The sequence below is a fragment of the Cetorhinus maximus genome, chromosome 17, assembly GCF_964194155.1.
Source record: "Cetorhinus maximus chromosome 17, sCetMax3.hap1.1, whole genome shotgun sequence".
Taxonomy (NCBI): Eukaryota; Metazoa; Chordata; class Chondrichthyes; order Lamniformes; family Cetorhinidae; genus Cetorhinus; species Cetorhinus maximus.
In genome coordinates this window covers 105,554,672-105,578,785 of record NC_135895.1, presented here as the reverse complement: position 1 = coordinate 105,578,785, position 24,114 = coordinate 105,554,672, and the positions used below count along the sequence as shown (strand labels likewise).

Sequence of the window (24,114 nt, the reverse complement as noted above, 5' to 3'; positions counted from 1 at the left end):
TGTTGATTATGCTTTAATCATGGTGTAAAAATTATAATGTAAAAGCTACTTTCTAAAAGTTAGATTTAAACTCTGGAGGTCCTCTACACTAATGACATAGTGCAGATATTTGAGCAAAGCAAAGTGCAACCAAAAGAAAGATGGTTGAAAATGTCACGGATAGAATGTATTTGCTCTTTTCTTGCCCATAGTCAGCATGTTTTGTATGGAAAGGGGCCTGTCTTTTTTTGCCCTTGGAGTATGTAATCCGATTAAGCAATTCATTAGCAAGCTTTTGTGAGTTTAAAACAAAGAGAGTTATTTATTCCTACACACTTACCACGAATTAACGCAATGTCACACATTCCATCTCACACACACTCTCACACATACACACGCACACACACACATGCACACACACACACAAAGATTGGATACAGATAAAGATAGTGTACTTTTGTAGATTATAATTAATTCAGTCACAGCAGGTTCTCGAAGTCAAATATCTAGGAGGTTAGTTCTGAGGTGAATTTTGAAATGGGGACAGATTAAGTACTTTGGCTGTTTGATGACTTGCCGCTATTTTAGAGTATATCTCTCAGAGTGGCTGATGACTGATGATGGTTCTGATGTACCTGCAGGGTCCTGGGTTAATAAGGGTGCACTCCCTGAAACCAGTTTCAATCAATTGACTGCTGGATTAACAGACCCAGCCAGTCTAGTTTGGATGGGGGAGGCAATTGCGATACAATACGAAGTTTCATTGAGTTTCAATCTTCCCTTTTGTCCAGTAGGAAACAAGGCGACAGGCAATTTGGAAACCCCATAGTCTTTAGGTGTTGGCCCACCCTTAAGCAATGAGACATGTGAATTCCATAAATGGCCTTGCAGTACTCTATGTGCACATTTAATAAGGTATTCACCAGACATTTGATACTGTCTGTAGTCCAAATTCCAAAAGTCATGTGATTTGCAGCAGCCATCTTAACAGCTTGTGTCTAATTTTTAAAAGTATTGACTTAAAGTTCATAATATGACCATGCGTTTACAGGGCATGGAACAAAATCATGAACAATTTCATTAACAGTCATTGGCTGACTGTGAATACTAATATTAGAGTTTGTTAAGCATAAAACTTGGACTTTCCCAGTTTCACTATGACATAACTAAAGCAATGAAAACATGACTTCCCTCTCACACCACTGTGAAACTACAGTCAGTAGGCAGCATTAAGGTAACAGGAGCAATATTCTTTTACCACGCATCGGGAATAGACAGTATGTTTCACTTCAAAATGCCATTCACTTATAGCACTATTGTTCCAACTGAGGTTTTTTAAGGATTTGAACAAGACACTTAACTCTTTCCAAAAACTGCAGAAGTGTTTGAGTGCAACTTTTACAATTAGCTATTTGACGGCCACTGCACATTCAACAGTTCAGGACTAACTCCATCAGCCTACCTTGCACAACATATTGTTTATGATTTTGTGCCCATTTTGACCCTGACTCACACAACAGTGGTAAGTTTTGGGCATTTTTCATCTTGAGGATATATTGGATAGGTGGGAGGGTGAGGTGTCTCCCTGGTGCCTCCATTTTCTTGCTCGAGCATCACTTGCTTTGACCAAGTGAGTTGGCAGTGTTAAGCACACTGCTAATGGGCAGCAAACCATTTGGGTTGGTTGTTAAATCCATCAGGGCAATCAATCATCATGTGCCCACAGTGCCACCTTAAAGGGAACCAAACAACAGTTAGCAGAAGCAAGTTGATAAAATAGTAGAAGTCTTCAAGATGCACAATGTCTGACTCTCCTGATAGAGTGCAGGGGGGAAAAAAAGTGCCTGGATTGCTTCCAGGTTTCCCTATCAACCTCCTGACTTGTGTCTCGCTCATGCCCATGAGCAGGTTAAGAAAAAAGCAGCAACAAAATCAGTTGAGATGAAGGTGGTGTTGGGGGTCTGGGTGTTATTCAACTATTACTTGGAAACATTAACGAGGACTCTGCTTGTTTTTGGTGGAAGCATTGTCTACGTGAATCGAAACTCAACTGAAAATCAGAACCAGCTAGTCTCCCACAGCAAGCAGGGGAAGGACTTTCATTCCCACTCCAATTTTGAACTGAGTTTTTAGGCACACATAAGGTGGTACTGAGATTAAAATCAGCTGCATGTATTTACCCCTATCTGTGTCATCCCTGGTAGAAGGCTAATAGGGTGTTGACCCTGTGTGATTCTCCCAGCCTTTTCTCTGGTCACTACCTCATATTGTCAGAATATGTGAACAACAAATCGAAGCACATGATGTACCAAATGCATCAAACCTCCAACATGCTGCACCATGTCTCCCATGGGACTGACTTATTTTACAGTGGATAAAGATCACAGTGTAAGGAATATACTCGCATTTACAAAAAGGATAATGAATTTGAAATTTGAGGTTTTGGCTGCTTTGAACTGATTATATCTGTTTTTGGCAATAGACATAGGCTTGAAGTAAAAGATAATTTCTCTACCTTTCTATCTTAGAAGTCACCAGAAAGTCATTACAGTGGGAGTTGCTAAAAATTGGAAAAAGTATCTGCAGGCCTATCTCAATACATTCCAGGAGATGTTATTTTTCAAATATTTCAGCAATTTTGTGCAACCTATTTAAATTCTTAGTGGATTTGACCCCCAAATAGTCTTTTCAATTTAGGGAATTACTGACTGACCTTCATTAACAATAACAATTTGGATCATTCAGAGTTGCGGTAAGGCTTTATGGCATCCTTATTAATATCACTCTTCAGAACATTTGTGGATTTCCAAGAACTTTAATTTCTTCTTGCATAATATCCAGAATGTAACAATTTTTTGGATGATTGGATTAAGAGAAATCTGAAATGAGAAGTTTGGACTAGGCCCAGAATGTTGCAAATTCAAATTCAAGCCTTATCTTAACTAATATTTGAAAATAATCTGGCCTCTCTCCATGTGTTTTGTTAATTGGAAATCATTATGGCCAAATAAAGACTAAAATGGGCTTGGTAATAATGAGCTGCTTTTATTTCAAGGCCCTTTGGAACATTCCATCAACGAAATGGTCAAGAGAAGGACCTTGACATGTAGTTGCTATAATCTATTTACTCCATTAGGGAGTCATCTAGTATTCAGTGAATAATATCCAAGGACTATGTGCAGTGTTCAATGGTTTGATTGATCTTTGTTTAATTAGGTTATTCTGTTCTCCAATCTATGTAACTGTGCTTGATTGCTTAAGCTGTTGGTGAAGCTAGTGAGCTAATTATACAGAGAAGTTTCCAAAGAGAAGACCTGGGTTCTGGCTCAGACTATATGGGCAGAATTTTCTGGGTGGCGTGCGAGTGGCGGGCCCCTCACATCAGCACTTAAAACGACGCGCAGTGATGTCGGGCGAGCGTCCCGATGTCACCGCGCACCATCACGATATTTAGCTGGGCGGGCACGCAATGAAATGCGACGCGTCCCCACCATTAATTAAAGGGCTTGTTAAGGCCCTTAACTCGGCAATTGATGCTGATTTTGAGGCACTCGTGCGATCTTTGGCTCGGCGCACAGGCGCAATGGCCAGGCGGGTAAGCGACTTTTTAACAAAACTCACCCACGGACGGGATATGTGGGCTCAGTGGGGTTGTCAATGTTTTATGTGAAGTATTTATGCAGCAATTATTTTAAACTTGCCTGGGTGATCTGTAGTGGTTCAGAACGAATTCCAGCAGCTTTCTCTGTACTTTGAAGCTTTAGCTCAGCAATCTGCAGTCAGGAATCTTTATCGGGCCTGCAGCTTTCCGGAGGCCTCCATTTAGCCTGGGTATGGGTTCTGACATCTCCACTGGAGGCAGCTCCCCTGAGGAGGGAGGGAGGGATAGAATAAGGAGGAGGCCAGGAGTGGACAATCAGCCTCCAGGGGAGCCACCTTTGGGAGGCCAGGCGCAGGCACAAGGGGCGCAGGACCAAGAGGTTGTCCAAGGTGGAAGGGGCCACAGAAGACGCCACTATCCTGCTGCCAGGGTTTACAGACGGGGAAGCAGCTACCTCAATATGTCTGAGGTGCAGTGCTGAAGGAGGCTCCGACTGTCAAGGGAAACAGTCAACTCCATCTGTCAGATGATTGGCCCTGAGATCTCTCCTAACTGTGTGGGTGGACACCCCATGCCAGCGGCTCTGAAGGTCACAGTTGCCCTCCACTTCTAAGCCTCTGGCTCCTTCCAGGGCTCGGTGAGTGACCTTTGCGGTGTCTCCCAATCAGCTGTCCACACTTGTGTCAAGCAGGTTACAGATGCTCTGTTCAGATGTGCATTGACCTTCATCCACTTCTGCTGCGACCTTCATCCACATCCACAGTGGATGCGGCTGCACATGATGACTCCATCACTCAGAGGATGAGGAAGCACAGGGCAATGCTGAGGGGCAGCACGCCGACCCACTACTACACCAAGGAGGCAGGGACACCCGGGACAATTTAATCCAACGAACCTTCAGCTAGCTTCAGACAAATGGATCAGCAGGACCAGCATTGCCTGGCGCTTACACACATGGCACTTAAGTTCCACTTCATCAGCTGCAACTAAGGGCTTAGTACAGAAACATCAATGTCCACTCAAACACTCATGATATGTCTGTGAAACATACAAATGCAGCACAAAGGAAACACCCTCAGCCATAGTAACAAATGTGGACTTTATTCCCATCCATCCATCAGATGGTGCCACAAAAATCAAAACAAAACGTTGCTCCAACTTTGAAAATTATAAATTCCCTAATCTCGGGCCAACACAAAATCACCAGTGACATTCCCAGGGAGTGCCTAACGTGCCTTATGCTTACGTTTACAGGTGCTACGTCTTGGTGCCGCCCCATCGCTCGGAGTGGCTTGTGAGACAGGCTGCTGACTCTGCTGTCCTGTTGGTCTTGATGACCTTGGCGGGCGTCCTCTGGCCCGTGGAGCTTGTGATGGCTCCACCTGGGAGGGAGTGGCCAGTTCCAGAACTGGCATCTCCCCAGTTGTCGCAGCCTCAATGGATGCAACGTTGACTGGCAGAGGGGCGGAGGAGCTGCTGCCCTCATCTGGAGCGCCCTGAGAGGAGCTCGCAGCGACGACAGGCAGCTGCTGCGCCAACGTGAGGTCACATTGGACCTCCCTGCTTACGGCAGATGGATGGGCACCGAGCTGGGACACTTGGTGCCCAGAACATCTCCCACATTACCAATGACCACCGGTGGCCATTAGCGCTGTGAGGGCTTGCAGGTCCGAGTGTAACCCAATCAGACGCTGATCAATCTGCTGGAACCCCCTCTCCATGACAGTCGCCAATCTCTCATTGGAGGAAGCCTGAAGCTCTGTCCTGAGGTTCATGCCATTACTGACACTCTGCCTGGATTCCTCCACCACAGAGGCCAAGTGAAGCACACCCACATGCAACCCTGCCAGATGTTCCCGCCCAGCCTGCCGCTTGTCCTGCAGCTGCTGCATGGCTGACATCTCCAGAGGCACATCATCACTGCCCTACTCAGCATGTGCCTGGTCCCCTGCAGTCCTCAGGCTGCTGGGGCCATCGGCACTCTCTGTCTGTGCCATCTCCTCCAGCGATTGTGAAGTGCCCTCTCCACTGTGACCCGGGACACTAGCCGGTGTTATAATCCCCACCGATGTGGTAGTCGCTGCGCTGGTGCCTGGCTGGCTGAAATGGTGTGATGCTCATGACAATCGACACCCCTCAGGTGTGGAAGGGGGACTCTGGACATCCTCCTGGCGGCCATGCTGTGGTGATGCTGAAATTAACAACAAGGACAGTGGATCAGTTAGCGTTCAGTCAGTAACACAATTCATCCCTTTCCTCCCCAGCCTCATAGGTCGCTCACCCTTCAAGAACCTAAGGAGACGAACATTGGTGGGGTAGTAAATAGTCAAGAAGAGGCCCAAACATTACACGTGCATACAGACAGGCTGGTCAGATGGCCTAAGGAATGTCACATGGAATGTTATTTGGATAAGTGTGTGGTTAAGCACTTGGGTAAGACAAGCAAGGTACGGGAATACAGGAGTAATGGTGGGACTGTGGGAAGTCACAACGATTACAGGGACCTTGCTGGGCAGACCCATTAAGGTAGCAGAACAGGAACATAAGGCGTTTAACAAGGTAAAAGCCAGACTTGCCTTAATTAGCCGAGGAATAGAATGTAGGAAAAGGGAGGTCATGTTGCATGTGCAGAAACCGCTGTCACTGTCGCTGTCGAGGCCACAGCAACATGACCTCACTTTTCCTACACGGGAATACAGGAGAAATGGTAGGACTGTGGAAAGTAAGGATGATTACGGGGACCTTGCTGGGCAGACCTGTTAAGGTTGCATTCAGTTGTGACCTGTGCTTCATGGGAGGGATGGCATTGGAGTGGGGGGAGTGCAGAGGTTCCTGACCTGGATGCATTCTGACCTGGACAGTTGGAGTGATGAGGAAATATTGCAGACACTTGTGACATTTGCCGTGGAGTACAGGAGATTGACAGGTCACATTATTGACCTTCAAACCGTTAGGAGGGGCACAGACTGGGTGGACAGAAGGCAACATTTCCCCTTGGCGCAGGGATGACTAACGTGGTGGCATTTATTTAAGTTGAGTGCCATGAGGTTGACAGGTGAGGTGCTGAGGACCTTTTGGACAGAGTAATGTGGGACACACCGGCTGAAAGGGTGGTGGAGGTACAAACCCTCCTAAGATGCAATAAGTATTTGGATGTGCAGCAGTGATGCCATGGCATGTTAGGCCATGGGGATAGTGGTCACAAACGGGTTAGGGCGACTTTGGAAGGTGCTAGAGACGCACATCCTCAAGGGGCCGAGGGACCTTTGTGTATGACCCACACGTCTGACTCTATCAGTCTGTGAATGAGCAGTGTCGCTGCATTAACAATTGCAGCAACCATCAGTGCTTTGGATGGTGGGGAGACAGAGTGGATGGGACTGTGGCCCTCAAATACCTGCCCACTGCACCCCAGCCTCGCCAACACCTGCCGCCCTGGCCGCATGGCGCCTTTCCAACTCCATGGCCTGTTCTTCAAATCAGGTGGGTCTGTGAGGCATGGGCCGGCCACCACCCAGTGTGTGAACGTGTGCACATGTTGTGCGCGTTTTTCTCCTGCAGAACAGAGAACACCATTTATTGGGGCTGATCGCTTATGTACTCTGCACGCGCACGCAGCACCCCAACCACAGTGGCCCATCTGAGGCCTCCAGTGGCTCCTGTCCACACTACTGGTGACCAGTCCCCAGAAGATAGTACAGCTGCTCCCAACCCCCTCCCCCAACGGACACCTTGGACACATTCGACGTCCATCACTTTGAATAACACACGGGTCTTAGCGCCCATGGCAAGGAGGTGCAACTAGGTGCGGCACTGAGGCCAGCAGATGGCTCTTGGCCACGACACCTTGAGACTCCCCTTCCACCATCTCATCACCGTCAATAAGACATGTGTTGGAGTTCTGAGTATGTGTCTAGCTGCAGGTTGCCCCCAGACTACTCAAGTGCAACAAAGACCATCACATGGTGCGGGGAGAACCCATCTTCTCATCAACCACTAAGGCTGATGTAAGCATGGTCACCTTCTGTTTGACCACTCAGCGTGTGCCAAATGCCCAATGCAGTAACGGCAGTAAGACATGGGGAGGGGATGTCAAAGGCTAAGGCTACCTGCTGGGTTAAATGGCCAAGGCCAACATGGTACTCACCCTTCCAGAGTGCAACAAATCATTGAATCGCTTGCGACACTGGATCCATGTTCGCCGCACAGCATCTTGGGAGCTGACCAGCTCCACCACCTCCTGCCAGGCCTGCTTCATCACATGGGGGGGCCTCCTCCTCCCATCCTGGGGAAACAGGACCTCTCGCCGTGCTGCCACCTCCTCAACAAGGGCAGCAAGGCAGTCATCAGAGAAGCGAGGAGCACATGGCCCCCCCCGCTGGCCTACCCTGCCGCCTGCCCTCCTCCTCTGGCCTGCCCTCTACCAGAGCCTGCTGTGCAGATCCTCTGCAGTGCCACCTGGAGCTGGCCATGGTGATCAGCCTAAAGGAGGCTGCCTGGCCTTTTTTTATACAGACTGCCGGTTCCCCATTGGACCCGGCGGTCTGTACACACCCACCGCCATTTTAAAAGTCCCGCTCTCCACGGGTGTGTGAAATGTGCTGGGCGGGCCTTAATTGGCCCACCTGCGCAAAATGGCAGCGCGGCCCGCGATTGGTTCAGCTCCGCCCGCCCGCCGAACAGAAAATTCAGCCCTGTGTGTGGGAACAGCTGTAAGTTCTGAAATATTTTGAAGTGTTATAAATAAACCTGGAGCTTATAAATAAAGTCTGGAGTTAGAACTAGTGTCATCTCTGCATTACTCTGAGATAAATTTGGACATCAAAGAAATATAGCAAACTGGCAATACATAACACTATGCATGCCAGAAACCAAATTGCAGGTCTGCTTGTTAGTAAAATGTTCCAATACATGAGAGAGGCAAAATAAACCAGCGTTTGCCAATCAGACCAGAGCTAGCCACTCAGAGCTTCTCTGATTTTCTTCCCTTCCTTCAGAGAAGCATCTCAGAACAACTCTGAGTCACAGGTTTGTAGCTTTAACAAGATCAAGAAGTTAAATTGTGAAGAATGATGTGATGTGCATGCTCAGTTACGCTTCTGTAAACACTTACATAGGAACCCAAACCTAATAAGGAAACACTTAGAAAGAAACTGATGATTTTCAGCAATATAGCCTTCCCCATCCACAGCCAATAAATTAATTTTGAACTGTTGTTTGTGGAAGCCAATTGGTGCACAGCAATGCCTCATAAGCGGCAATACAGTCCAACTGTCCAACATATAAACAAAAATTGCTGGGAATGCTCAGCAGATCAGGCAGCGCCTGTGGAGAGAGAAACAAAGTTAACAGGCAGAATTTAATACCGCCCCCTCCATCACCCTGGAGGCAAGGTTGGGGTGGGGGATGGGGGTGGGCTGTGTGATTGGGTGGGAGGGTGCGGGGTGGAGATCCTTCCTGCCTCCCTCCAAATTAAGTCTGGGGCAGGAAGGCTTTTGGGAGGCTTTCCAACCCAAATGTCATTGAGGGCATCATCCTGCGACCATTGGCATTCAACTAGCACCAGGCAGGGGACTCACAATCTGGGAGGCCATACAGTGAGCAAGCATTGAGTTTGCCTGCAGCATTCTCGTATGGGGGAGAGGTCCTTCACTCAAAGCCATTCTGTGCCCAATGGAGGAAAATGGCATCAGGGAACTGGGAGGGGATCTGCCTGGTCCTTCCTGGGATCCCCATTCGCTCCACTTCCCAGTCTCTGGAGGATCCATCGTCGATCCTCTGTGTCGGCTGCAGTGCAATACTAGCAGTGGCCACTGCTGGCACTGCAGATCTGCCAGCCTCTTATTGGCTAGCACAGCGATTAAATGTCCCTGAGTGAGACGCGAGCCCCAGCAGCAGGGTTCCTACTGTCACTTAGGGACTTTCTTCTGTCGGGAGCTCCCAGAGATCCGGTGGGCAGGAGTGCCACCAGAGTTTCTTGTGGATGACATGGCCTCTGCCTCTGCATTCAATTCCACCCACATTTCAGACTGATGACCTTATGTCAGAACTGAAAAAACTTGGAGCTATAACAGATTTTGAGCAAGTAAAAGGATAGGAAAAGATGGGTGGGGAGGATAAGAAAGGTTTGTGACAGGGCAAAAGGCAAGAGAGATTAAATGGCGAAAGGAGTAAAGGGAGAATGCAAAAGGGATTTGGGAATGGGGCAAGTAAAGAAACAGAAGATGGTCTAGAGGAGATGTAAGTTCCAATAGTAGAATCATTAACAAGAGCTGCTGTCTGAAAATTGAGAGAAATGGTTATGACCTGAAATTATTGAACATGATATTGAGTCTGGGCTAGCTATTATCGTGTGCTTGGATGATATTGATTGAGGAATTAATGCTGGTGAAGAAATCAGGACAGTTCTGCTCTTCCTCAAATAGTATGGGATCCCTTACATGCACCTAAAAGGACAGACAGCACCTTATCTGAAAGATGTGATGAACCTATCCTTCCTCAATGCTACACTAAAGTGTCAGCCTGGATTACGTGCTCAAGTCCTGGAGTGGGACTTGAACCCCTGACTCTGAGGTGAGAGTGTAACCCAATGAGCAAAGCTGACCCTTGTAAATGGAAGGACTGAGATGCAGTGAAACAGATTCTAATGTTTTCCATTGTTTGGCACAAATGCTGTTGCCTGAAGGGAACACCTTGTGTTTTAAAAGATTACAGCAAATAAAACCACATTTATTTCACAACAATCCCCTGAAGCAACTTGCATAAATGAATTACTGCAGAGCTGCCTCGCCTGTTTTCCTAAGTGGTTATGCATCACTGTTATGGATTATTCCATATACAAAATAATGGAAGAACAAATTACAATGATTTAAAATTATCTGTCAATGGTAGTTGGAGATCACGTTGAGATAAAGGTGCACATGACAGAGAATATCACAGATGTCCCTCTTCGGTCATCACGTGCAGCTTACATAAGCTCATGTTCCTTCTAGTAAACTACAAGTGAGCATCATTGTAGTTGTCCTATTAAAACAGAGTTCCAATAATGCAATAAACTGAAAGAATAATAGTAGAATTGAGTAAGAATCCAACCATTGTTTTTGCCATCTGTTCCCTTGCATCTTATACAATTTATCAAGTAAACTAATTTACTTGCAGAGACTATCCTTGTGCCATTTAGCAATTATTGTAACTTCTTAAACAAAATACATCATTTTTCATTGAAAAGTTTGGAACATAGAAAAGTAATACCAGCAAATGCACTATTTATTGCATCGCTGACCTGATCTACCACCAATTTCCTGACAGGTTCTCAATTCCAAAGATATTGCCATCTACGCCTGTTATTCTTTTCCACCCTGATTGTGACTGAAGCCATTTTCTAATTATTTCCTGACAGATAGAAATTTGTCTTGGCTTCAAAGGAATGCTTTTATTTCCTTTTATTCCACTAACAAAACCCCCATTCTCCTCTTAGCTATACAACTAATAACTGGAACTAAATGAAGACAGAACAATTGGGTTTTGGAAATGAAACTCTAATTGTTGTGCACCAGTGGAAGATTGAAAGAAGAATTTAAAATTGCAGAAGATTTACAATCTCATACACCTTGAGTAATGGAGGTACCAGCAGCATTAGGCCCAATTTTTGAAATGGATTCTGCCTATTCAGCAACTGCTTCCTAAGGGCAGAGTATTGAGTGTGGTGGGCAGGCGCAGTCAGTGGGCCTGGGAGCGGCCGGGAAATGGGCCCCAGCCTGCGATCGTCTCCCGACCGAGATTTCACAATTAAGGCCGGCCCAGCATGAAACGCAGCTCCTCACTGGTCAGGAAGGGCCGAGCGGGGGCGGGGCCTGTCAACAGCTGGGTCCAATGGCAACCCAGCGGCCAGTTTAAAAACGGCCCAGGCTGCCATGGAAGAACGTCTGTTCTGCTTTAGCAAAGTGACGGAGTCGAGTGCGGCTGGAGACGCCAAGCGGGAGAGTAGGTTGAGTGGGCACTCGGCCCCCCCACCGCTTTTTGGACGAGTGCCTCACGATCTTCCTGGAGAAGGCAGCTGCCAGGAGGGACACCCTTGTTCCCAGACATGGGAGGAGGTGGCAGTGCTGGTTAGCAGCCATGATGTGCTGCGAAGCACATGGGTGCAGTGCCGGAAGCAGCTCATTGACCTGCTGCGCTCAGGGAGTACCGTGTTGGCATGGGTCAGTGTGCAGAAGTGTTGAGGTGTGGCCGTCTGCCCATGGATCTCAGGGGTGCTAGAGTCTGAGTGTCAACTGTCAATCATGCCGGAGCCGGCCAAGGGGGTGAGCCTGGCTGCTTGGACTGAGTGCCTTGCGCCTCAAGGGCCACGACTCAGACATGCCCTGCGAAGTGTCCTCAGCTGGGGTTGGCCAGGCTGCAATGGTGCTGCAGGTAGAGAGTGGACTAATCAATGCTTCTCTGTCCTTTCAGGAGAAGACAAGCTGTAACCAAGCAGAGAGATCATGGACAGGTGGAGGGTAACCCAACCTGCTGCTGCTCAGCAAGTTCGAGCAGGACATCCTAGAGCTCAAGAGCAGGCACGGTCCACATGAAACCAGGCACGGAGAGGCAGAGGGGCCAGACGAAGGTGAGGGTGCAGTACACAGAGGAGAGAGTTTCGGATTGTGCAACTATTCTGGTGCAGTTTCTTCACTGATGGGAGACTCGAACCTGGAGTCCCCATTGACCATTGAAAGAAGATGGCACCATGATGCAGATCTCCATTGTCTCACCAGGGTGCCTGGCATTCACAGTGACAGTGTGGTGACTTTAACTAATGACATGTCCTTGTTCTCCCTTTTAGATTCACCAGCACACATTCGCTCTCTGGACCCCGAAGGGCCACCCCTGATGCCGGGGGGCCACCGGGTTTCATTTGCACCTGTGTCACACCCACTCTCTGAACCAGGCACCAGCGCAGATACCAGCACCTCGGTGGGCATTAGATCAGCGGCTAGAATGTCAGTGCACATTGGTGAGAGCACTTCACACTCGCCTGAGGTGCAGGTGGAGACAGAGAGTGTCCAGGACATCGGCAGTCGGAGGATTGCTGGAGACCAGGATGATGCTGAGTTGAAGGCAGATGTTGATCTTCTGGAGTCATCCATTAGGTGGCAGATGCTGGATGTCCAGCAGGATGTGCGTGAGGATCTGGCGGAGATCCATGAGGGTCTGTGTTTCACGGTCTCCGTTGTGGAGGAGTCCATGCGGAGCGTGAGCACTGTGTTGACCCTCATGGCCGAGCGCTCTGCCTCTTTGAGAGTGGAGACTCTCATGGAGAGGCAGCTCCAAGGACAGAATCGGGTCCTGGGGATGCTCTCAGACCTACAAGCCCTCACACAGGTAATGACCTCAGGTGGTCAGTACCAGTGTCGGAGATGGATGAGGCACCCAGTATCCATCAATGGTGAGCAGGGAGGCCCAGAGCGACCTCACGTTGGGCACGAGCTGCTTGTCGTCTTTGCGGGCTCCTCTCAGGGTGCTCTGCATGACAGCAGCAGCTCCTCAGACCCTCCGCCAGTGTAAGTCACATCTGATGAAGCTGTGATGACTGGGGAGATGCCAGCCGTGGCACTGGCCACTCCCTCCCAGGCGGGGCCAGCACAGGCTCCACTGGCCAGAGGACGACCGCCAAGGTCACCAAGGCCAACAAGACACCGGGTTCAGCAGACTGCCTCCAATGCCAGTGCCAATGAGGGGCTGGGGGGGGTGGGGGGGTGGGGGGGGAGCAGGGGGGGTTGTCGGGGCACCAAAACGTAACACTCAGAAACGTAAGTTAAAGGCTCCATGAGCACAGGAGGGACAGTTCACGGGTAATTCTCTATTCATTTATGTTTGGTTTATATGTCTGCTGGTGTGGACATCAACATCAATAATGGTAATGTCATTACGCTTTCAATGTGACAATAAAATTAAATTTCCTTTGGTTCTGATGGCCTGAGTTTCTGGTACAGGGTAAGCCAGTATGTAATGCTGGACGTTAGCGGCTCGAAACTTTTTTGCACGGGCATTGAGTTAACTTTGGGTGCAAACGAAAAGGTCATTTCAAATATCCGGGCTGCAGGTGGCAGCCCTGGCATGAGGTAGAAGCAGATTTTTGGTAGCCTAGCTGAAGGAGCATTGGATCAAGGCATCCCTGGTGTCCCTGCCCCCCTGGAGGTTACTGAGTTCTGCCTCCATGCCCTCAGTGTTCTCCTCACCGTGCTCCTCTTCTGGTTCACTACTGGATTCACCCTCTGTGGTCTGTGCAGCTGTGTCAAGATTCTCTTCCTCCAGTGGGTCCCCCCTTGCCAGTGCCAGGTTGTGGAGAATGCAGCATGCAACCACTATCAGTGACACCCGCTCTGGAGGGTATTGTAGCGCACCCCTGTGAACAGTCCAGGCATTGGAAGCACATCTTGAGAAGACCCATGATCCTCTCTACCACCGCCCTTGTGGAGGTGTGACTCTTATTGTAACGCTGCTCTGCCTCTGTTCTTGGGTGGTGGAGAGGCATCATGAGCCACCTCTTCAATGGATAGCCCTTTACACCCAGCAGCCATCCAACCAGTCGGGCTGGAGCCATGAATAGCCTCAGCACCTGGGATTGCCTCAGGATGTAAGCGTCTTGGGAGCTGCCAGGGTACCTTGCACAGACTTGTAGAATCAGCATCCTGTGATCACACACTATCTGCATGTTCATGGAGTGGAAGCCCTTCCTGTTGACAAAGGCACCGGGCTCACCCACTGGTGCCTTGATGTTCACAAGCTTGCACCTTGGATGTAGGGGAACCCAGCAATTGCTGCAAAGCCTCTGGCTTGCTCAGCCTGGATGGCTTCGTCCATATGGTAAAGGATAAATGTCATTCCCCGCCTGAACAGAGCTTCTGTCACCAGCTCGACGCAACTGTGGACAGCTGATTGAGAGACTCCACACCGATCCCCCACTGACCCTCGGAAAGAGCCAGAGGCATAGAAGTTGAGGGCCACTGTGACCTTCAGAGCCACTGGCATGGGGGAATCCATCCACACAGCTGGAGCTGATCTCAGGCCCAACCATCTGACAGATGGAGGTCACGGTCTCCCTTGAGAGGTGGAGCCTCCTTCAGCACTGCACCTCGGACATATTGAGGTAGCTGCATCACCGCCTTTAAACCCTGGCAGCAGGATAGTGGCATTTTCTGCGGACCCTTCTGCCTTGTACTACCTGCTGGCCCTGCGCCCCTTGTGCCTGCGCCTCTCCTCCCACAGGTCCCTCCCCTGGAAGCTGCATAGGGAGACCCGGCCTCCTCTCCCTTCTGCCCCTCTCTTCCTCCTCAGAGGAGGTGCCACCAGCTGAGACCACAATTCTCGTTACCAGGGTAACAGAAGGCTGTCTGATACCTGGAGGGCCCCACATGGACTGAATCCTCTGGGAGCCTTGGAGACACCAATAAGTCCTGAAGTGAAGCCTGGAAATGCTAAGAATGAAGCCCGGAACAGAGATGAAGCTGCCAAGTGCCAATGAGCAACCAATCTCCAAAATTCCTCGCGACTCACATTGACAATGCTGCTGACCTTTTTCACCTCTCCCTTGGATGAGGCTTGGCAAATTGTCGGCTGCCCGCCTGCCCGATTTGCCTATGTGATGAACATGAAATCGCACGGGCAATGTAAAATCCAGCCTTATTGCCTTTTTAATGGCCTTAACTGGCCTCCTAACTGATGGCGGGCGCAGCTCCGACTCTCATGCATGTTGCCGGCTGAAATATTGCACGAGTGCACAATAACATCAGGACGCTCACCCGATGTCATCACGCGCTATTTTACATTCGAGTGGGTCGGGCATGTGCCCATCCGTTCAGCAAAAATTCTGTCCTAAATCTTTAAACGCAAGGCTGCAATTTTCCATATTTGTTGTTTCTACCTTTCCGTTGATTCTATCCAATTGGCATTCATATAAATAATATTTGTTTTCAATTTTATAAAAAGGTATTACAACCTTTCAATCTTTCAGCATTTATAATGTGAGAAAACATAGTTAAGAATCTTTCCAAAGAGCCCTATTTCAGCATCTACCCCTCTTACTGAAGCTGTTTCTCTGTTGTTTTAACAAGGACTCAGGCTGCAATGATGATGATTACAGCCTAATACGTGGTGCATCTTATTAAACCTGAGCAACAACAGTCCATATCATTGCAGTGAATGAAACAGCTAACATGGAACAATGAGTAGAAGACCAGAGTGATTAGAAAACAGAAATTGGAGACCAGCTGCAAAATGTGGAGAGTTAAAAAAAAACATAATTTTACTTTTAAGAAAAACAGGGTAAAATATTATAAATGTTAGATACAATTATTTGGTCAAATTTGGACTTAGTCTAGAACATTATTTCTTGTGAAGTCCTTGCTAAAATGCAATTATGTCACTCATGCTCTTCAGCGTTCCGTGTTTTTGCAAGATTTGCTTGCATACCTAGACTTTGTGAGTTATGTGGTGCAACTGGTTTTAGTCATTAGGGGTATTCTGTTTTCTATATCTACTGTCTTCCTTCCCAACAGTCACCTCCACCCCTCCCCTTTAAATGGTTTTGAAAACATTCAGATAGATAAAGGCAGTTTGCGGGAGCCAGCAACAAAGATGAATCAATACTCACTTATTTACGTGCTGGAAAAAGATTCCATATTTCTGCAGGGAAAACATATCATGACAATGTTGTAAAGAGTTTGCAATTTGGTTGCTGGCAACAGCTGTTTGCATTTTAGAAAGAAACAGGAGGCAGTAATGTTAAGTTTCTTTGAGTTAACAAGGACTTCATCAACATAGTTTGCTTTACTCATTTCCAGATTTTGCACAATCCTTACCCAGCTTGTTCTAATTACAAAATATTTGTTGCACCCCAGAAAGACAAATGGACTTGAACATTCACTCAGTTTAATTCTAAAATGGTAACTGTGACGTTGCTACATTGTAAATAAATGGACATCTGCTCAGCACTACCATCTAAGGCTTAAGCTGAGCATTTCTTCCATCTCTGGTCACCCATATTCCAAGGCAACCCTGAACTCAATGAATTTCCCACAGAAGTTCATGTCTGCAAGCATTTTAACTTCCAAATTTCCAAAGGAATGCCTCAGATTTCAGAGGGAAGTGACATTTTTGATATTGAGAAGTACCACAATAGCTACTGGCAGTGCATTAGTAATCATTTCAATGTAGTATCTCAGTGCCGCTGGATCTGGGCAAATGAGAAAGATAAGAAAACCTAAAAGAAAGAAACAAGGGTGAAAGACTGAGATGAGGAGGAATTTCTTCACTCAGAGGGTGATGAGTCTTTGGAATACTCTATCTCAGAGGACTGTAGAGGCTCAAGCATTAAGCATGTTCAAAACAGAAATCGATAGATTTCTGGATATTAATGACATCAAGGGATATGGGGATAGTGGGGAAAAATGGCGTAAGAGATAAATGATCAGGGCATGGTCGGCTTGAATGGCGGAGCAGGCTCTATGGGCTGAATGGCCTACTCCTGCTCCTATTTCCGATGTCCCTATGTTCCTAGATGAATGGATAGGCAGTGAGAGAGAAAAGAAAAGAGCATAAACAAAAAAAAGAAAAATACATAACTAACAATGCCAAGGAGAGACAAAGCAGCAAACTAACAAAAGGTACAAAAAGAAAGCAGAAGGAGGACCAAGGGAACAGGGAGAAAGAGAAAAATGTTCAAAAGATTGAATGAGATCCTGTCCTTTTGCCTTTTCTTACACAATAGTAACTTGTGGTAAACGTGGATTTCAGCTGTGCTCATATTCAACCTCTGATTATTCATGTACAGCTTTACAAAGGAGCCAGTTATAGAATAAAATTAAATCATCTTTGGGGTAGATTTTTAACTCAGGGCAGATTCAGAGGCAAAGACATTTAAGCACTTAATACATTTGATGCCAGAATGTTGGGAGAGGAAGAGTATTTTCTTTGCCTTATCTCATTTAGGGCACTCAGCAGCTGACAATGGTCGAGGAATTTCTCCTCATCCATCAAGAGCTATATTTGGAACTAATAGTTCCAGAGGAAGAAGCACATTATTCAAATCCATTATGATACTCCCTCTCCCATTGTGCAATGTTTACATCTTTTTCAAAGCAAGTTCCACATGGAATGGATCATCCAATTTTTTAATGAGGAATTCTAAACCTTCTGCTACATCCAGCAATATTTTCACCACTGAATGTTTCCAGCTTTCAAAATACCAATTTTCTGGTCTGCTTTTGATATGTAATAAATCATAATTATAGAGATTTCAGTGCATAAAATGAGGCAGCTTGGGTCAAATAAATCTTCCTATCTCAATCACAGTTGCAGTTTGCATCCTGGGCAAATGCACCGCTCATTATATCTGCACATATGACACATCACTGAATCTGACATCAACAGATTTTTTTTGGTGTTAAACACTCACATTATCTTCATATGATTGAGCCCTCATGTAACAGGTCAAAATAAGTTCAGCAAATGGATTATGATGATCGCTGGGCAGATAATGGGCCAGAAATTGCTGGCAAAATAATGGCAAGGTTGACAGTGCTTCACAGCAACTTCAGACAAGGGGCTGCTGTGTGAGTGAATGTGGAAATCCAATGGCTACTGCTGAAAAGAGTCATTCTACAATTTCCTTCATGATAATGACATTGTGCAACTTAACACACCATCAAAGTGCATTGAACAGTGCAAAGTTGCTGTATCTGCATAGTGGGTACAAACTAAACTCACCACAGAAAGTGGCTTGTCAAATTCAATAGAAGTAGCTTTTCACCTATGATGCATATTAATTGCTACAAGTCAATCTCGATTGGGCCTGTTATAAGTGTAAAGTCTTGTTCCTTTAGGTTTTAATTGTTGAAGATTTTAAAATGATTCACTTTTTCTTTGTTTTTCTCTCTTCTAATCTAGTCTTTCTTTCCTTCTCTTTATTCCTGTACTTTGATTTGACATTTGTTATAGAGTCGATTTTCCAGGCAACTTTTCTTGGTGGACACATTTAATTTTATTTACAAAACAGCAGCAGCAACTACATGTGTGCATCAAACTCTATAACTAAAGAAGATCTCTACTCTTGAGATTCCCCGTGCTGCTAACCCATTGGTTTACACGGATCATGTGATCTTACAATGCAGGATTATACTTAAAGCTACAGTCCTACATTTATCAAAACTATAATTACTACATTCCTTCCCCTTTAACTTTGCTGTACATATTGTATTTACAAGGATATTTATCGCATGACATTACAATATTTACATAGGTCATGAAATTACAAGTTCGGTCTTTCAGGTGGTTTCCTGATCCATGTGGAACTTCGTAGCTCCACAACTTCAGATTCCTTTGCAGGAAACACATTCTCTGGAACCGCATTAACATCATTACCTCATTAGGCACATGCAGTTCAGTGTCGTCCATTCTGACAGAGACATCAGGCATGTCTATTCTTGGTTGAACAACTTCAACAGGAACCACAGGTTGAGCCATGATTACAGGTGGAACATTATTTTGTTGGAGTACCTCCCTTTTTCTTAAATGATCCACATGCTTACAGGTGATGCAGCCTTCCACTTCCACCTGGTATGACAATGGTCCAGTCACAGAGCTTACTTTACCAGGTAACCACTTCGGTCCTCCATCAAAATTCTTTACATGTAGTGCTTCACCAACAGTAAATTGTCGCTCAAATTATGAGTTGCTTTTTGGTTCCCTTGACTCCTCTCCACCTTCCCCTCCAAACTGGGAAGTATTGGGCTTAGTCTTGTTCAAAGATGGTGCCTTGATAAAAAGATAGAGGGATTTGCTAAACTCTTGGGTAAGCAATTGGTGCAAATTAGTCCTTGTATTGCTGGATTGACTTGTGTTTGACCAGCATTCGTGTATAGTAATTCCCGATAGTTGCAAGGCAACAAATGGCACAGTCATGGGTGGTCTATGATCCAGAGTTCTAGAATGATTCACAAAAACGGGATGTTGAGCAAAAGGCACAAAAGTCTGTTCAGGCTAATTAATGGATGTATTAACCTTGAGTTCAGGTCCAGCACATTTATCATAATGGCTTATTTGAGGTACCAAGTGCTGCTCAGGTAAGTGCTTTGTTATATTAGAAACAGGAGACCATCCTTTTATCAACTGATACTCCTCTAATTGCTTCCTGATTTCTTCCACTGATTTTTTTAATGCAACCTAATTTTCAATAAAATTCTTCTCCAGGGCGTTGCACTGTTGTTGCATCGGCTCCTGCAGATGGCTTTACCTTTGTAACCTGTGTGTTGCAACAAGGTCCTCCCTCTGTCTACACAGCTGTTGTTGCAATTCTTTCAAATATTTTTGTTGAACCCGAATACCTACTGATGAAGCATGCAATCTCTCTCAATCCCTCAAAGCTTCAGTGTCTTTTGTCAAGATTGTGGAAAGCATTGTGTGTTTCAAAGCTCCACCTGAAATTTCCGATGTTCCCAGCTGTCCCCCTTGGGACTTTGATCCAGCAACATTTCCATGAATCTTACTTGTGTCAGCCCTTGCTCTGGTTCAACTATACCTGAATTCTGAATGCAAGGTTCTGATACTTTTGGACCATTCGCTTCAGGTACACTGGAGGGGATTACATGTCTTTTAGATTTTGGTGAATCATGTTGACTATTGCTTATATTGTATACAACAGACTGGTTTTGATTAAGATGGTCAGGGCCTCTAGAACAACTTAATCCATCCTCAGGTATTCTGACGATTTGTTGTTGTGTCATTGTATTCGCAGCAGTGGCAGCATGTTGCTGGGAAGTTTTGAGCAATGCTGAATCCAACATGAGCATGAGTTCTTAAAAGTCGGTGCCATTTCAGTAATTCTGTATCTTCTTTCCACGTGCCTTCATCTTTCTACCACAGAATTCAGTCTCGGCCTTCTCTTTGACTTCACTGTCGGCCAGACTCCTCTCAGATGCAATCTCAACTTGTCTTAGTTCAGTAGTTGAGCTACCCATGACTTCATTATCTACTCGCATCTTGGAAAGTTCTACAACTTTTGCTTTCAAAGCCTTTTTTGCTTTATTCAGCTGATTCTTTAGCTCTTCTGTCTCCTTCTTGTGTCTGTTCACTTCCTCCTGGAACATTGAACTTGCTGTACCTTCTCTACCAACTGCTTCTTCACTTTGTTCAGAGTGATGCTAAATTCTTCCTGTTTCTCTTTGTAATTTTCCAGAGGCACAAACTTTGACTTGAGGGATCCTTGTAGTGTGTGAAGGTCTTTCAAAAGGTTTTCCTTTCCTTTGAAAAGCTCACTCACTTCATGTTGAATTCTGTAATTCAGCAGAGACTCCTTAGGTTTCTTCTGCTGTTCTTCCATGTCGTTGTTTAAGATAGTCTTCATTTCTTCAGGTCGCTGAATGCTTACATACTGTTGCAGTCCTTGGACTCTCCAGGTTCTTTCTGAAATACCTTACCTTGTTCCTTTTACAACTCAGGAACTCTCCCTGCTTCCTTATGAAATCTCACTGGCCAATCAAGGTTAATTTCCCTCAATCAATTTCAACCTAGAGAGCTTGGTCCTCTACCTTCTAACACCATCACTGGTGCCGATTGGTCTATAATGAACAGTTACTCTGATGATACCTTTTACATGGATTTCTTCACCTGTGTGTATTTTCAACTTGGCAGATGCTTCTTCCAAATTTAATTGTTGAGCACCTTTATTTAAATATCTGAAAGTGTGTTCTCCTATTACAATGGTAGAAGCACTAGTGTCTATTTCCATTCTTAAAGGTTTACCATTCACCTGCACTGTGACAATAATTGGCTCTGTCTTCCCAACTTTCATGTTGAATAATGAATAAGTGTCTGAATTGATTGTTTCTGGCTCTTCAACACAATATACTTCATTGGACCAATTGTTGCCCCGAAGCCTGTTTAAACCTCACTGTTTCAATATGTGTCTACTTCTGTGACAAAAATAACATTCTACCTTTTTAAATTCCCAATCGTTGGGAGAATGATTGTTTCCATGTTGATAAAAATTAGTTTTTGACTTTGCTGCTAAACTGCTTCCTCGTAATTTTCAGTTAGCAGGGGCTGTTTCCTGCTTCCCGGGAAAGTTCCAGCTTTTCCCGCCACTTTTGGCTGACTGTTCCCACCCAACTAGGAGAAAGGTGCCATTTTGCACCCCTTGAATTGATTGTGAATCCCTTACAATGCTTTCCATTGCAAGGGCTATTTCTAATGCTTTCTTAAAATAAAGATCCACTTCAGCTAGCAATCTTTGCTGAATAGCATCCTCCTGCATGCCACATACCAAATGATCCCTGAGCATGTCATTCAGGGTTTCACTGAAATCACAATATTCTGTTAATTGTTTTAATTTTGCCATGTAGGTATCAATGGCCCCCCCAACTCCCCTCCCTAGGGCTCTATTCCGTGAATTGAACCTGAATCGCTGCATTGTGACTGAGGGCTTGGGTTGAAGATGTCCCTTAATGAGGCCTACTGAAGTTCTTCAAATCTGGAGCACTGGAGGCTGTCAAGCTTCAAATTAAACTATAGGTTTTGCTCCCACAAATACTCAGGAGAATTGCTCTCCTCTTTTCCTCCCCTGTGATTTTGTTGGCTTGAAAAAAGAATGCAAGACGTTCTATATATTGAGACCAGTCATCTTTGACTCATTCAAAAAAATTGATTCTGTGAAACTGTAGCATCTCAGATGATTGTATCTTCCTTTCTTTTTAATTATCTTCGATACTCACAATCACTGGACGAGGAATAACACCAGATCTGATTTATCCTCATTGCCAGTTTATTATAGAGTTGATTTTCCAGGCAACTTTTCTTATTGGACACATTTAATTTTATTTACAAAACAGCAGCAGCAGCAACTACATGTGTGCATCAAACTCTATAGCTAAAGAAGAACTCTACTCTGGAGGTTCCCCGCATTGCTAACTCATTGGTTTATACAGATCATGTGATCTTACAACACAGGATTATTCTTAAAGCTACATTCCTATGTTTATCAGGACTATAATTACTACAACATTGAATTTATTCATTCTAATTTACATTTCCTTCTCAGTCCTTGTGCTATCAATTTCATTGTTCTTCAATATGATCAGTTTCGGAGCTCTACAATTACTTGCCTTGATCATTCAGATCCCAGATTTCCTGTAGAGGGTGCAGCACTATTACCTCCCACTTCCAGTAACTTGTGGCATAAAACATTGTTGAGGTTAGTGACACTTCAGGGCTAAAATGTGGATTATAAGCCATTTTTTTTGGAAACCACTCAGAACTTGGTTGTTCTTTGTATTAATTAGGCCACAAAATCCTGGTAAATTAACCTGAATGTCATGTAATCTGGCTTGTAAGGAGAGTCAGTACTTTGTGCAAAATGGATACCAGGTAAAACACATTTTCAATCAAACAAAACTGCAGTCATGAAGAAAAGATTGTTTCAAACCACCTTGTATTTCCTTGTATTTAGTCATCCTGACCTGCTCTTGACAGTTGAAAATTCAATTCTGCTCCAAGAATAAAAAGCCACCCAATGATGCTGATTTACTGCTCAATGCTATCTGCTGACAGGCTTCATGTAAATAAACATATTTTATTTCTGTCTGTTAGATTCTTTTCCTTCTGGGAGTGTTAGCTGCATGAAAAAGAGCCAACGACAAAATGTTTTCTTTGAAACAACTTTCCATCTGCTTGTGAAGAATTGACAAATAACATTGTGATGCAAAATCTGAACGTTAAATTGTATTGTGACATTGTGCAATGCAAGATCCAACAGATCTCAAATAAATAACTCGTTAGTCTATTTTCAGTGATGCTGAGGGAAGTACATTGGCCAGGAACTCCCTGTTCCTCTTCAAATCACACATGGGACCTATTCATATTAACTATTGGCCAAGACACTGGTTCATGTCTGATCTAAACTACAGCACCTCCAACAATGCAGCAATTCCCTAGAACTTACAGCTGAAATTTCGTGCTCAGATTTTGGCATTGGATTTAAACCTACAACTTTCTCAGCCCAAGACAAAGAGTGCTACCACTGGGCCAAACTATTCGCTAGGATATGAATGCTTTTCCTTTAATCTCAGTGGTGGTAATATTAGTGACATGGTAAGATGAATGTCAAGGAAATAGGAGGTGCTGGGAATAAAGTACAAATAATATGGCTCTGATCACAGTGGTTCCTGATTCATAATTGAGAGAAACCTGTTTGTTTTCTGTGCGAATTCTGCTGGAGAATATATGGTTCTAATTGACAACATTCTTGTTTCCATGAAAGCACCAGGATGTGTGAGAAAGAGAAAATATCAAAATTCAGAGATAAGTGCTGGTGCAGACTGCCACTTGGCAGGTTTTAAATTAAGGATACATTCTCTATCACCTGCTATAGTCATGCGATAATAGAAACTACCTGGCTTCTACAACTGTATCCAAACAGGGAAAAGGATTATATTGAACCCATAAACTCATCTATACCCAATTACAAACCCCAGTGTCACAAAACATGCTTTAGAGGTCAA

General features: G+C 45.3%; 1 protein-coding gene across 1 annotated transcript in view; it reads left to right on the top strand.

Annotated features, from left to right (window-relative positions):
• The window catches only part of LOC144692673 (regulator of G-protein signaling 5-like), a 52,805-nt gene that overhangs the window by 18,030 nt on the left and 10,661 nt on the right, over positions 1-24,114 (top strand). The gene's annotated exons all lie outside the window — the stretch shown is intronic.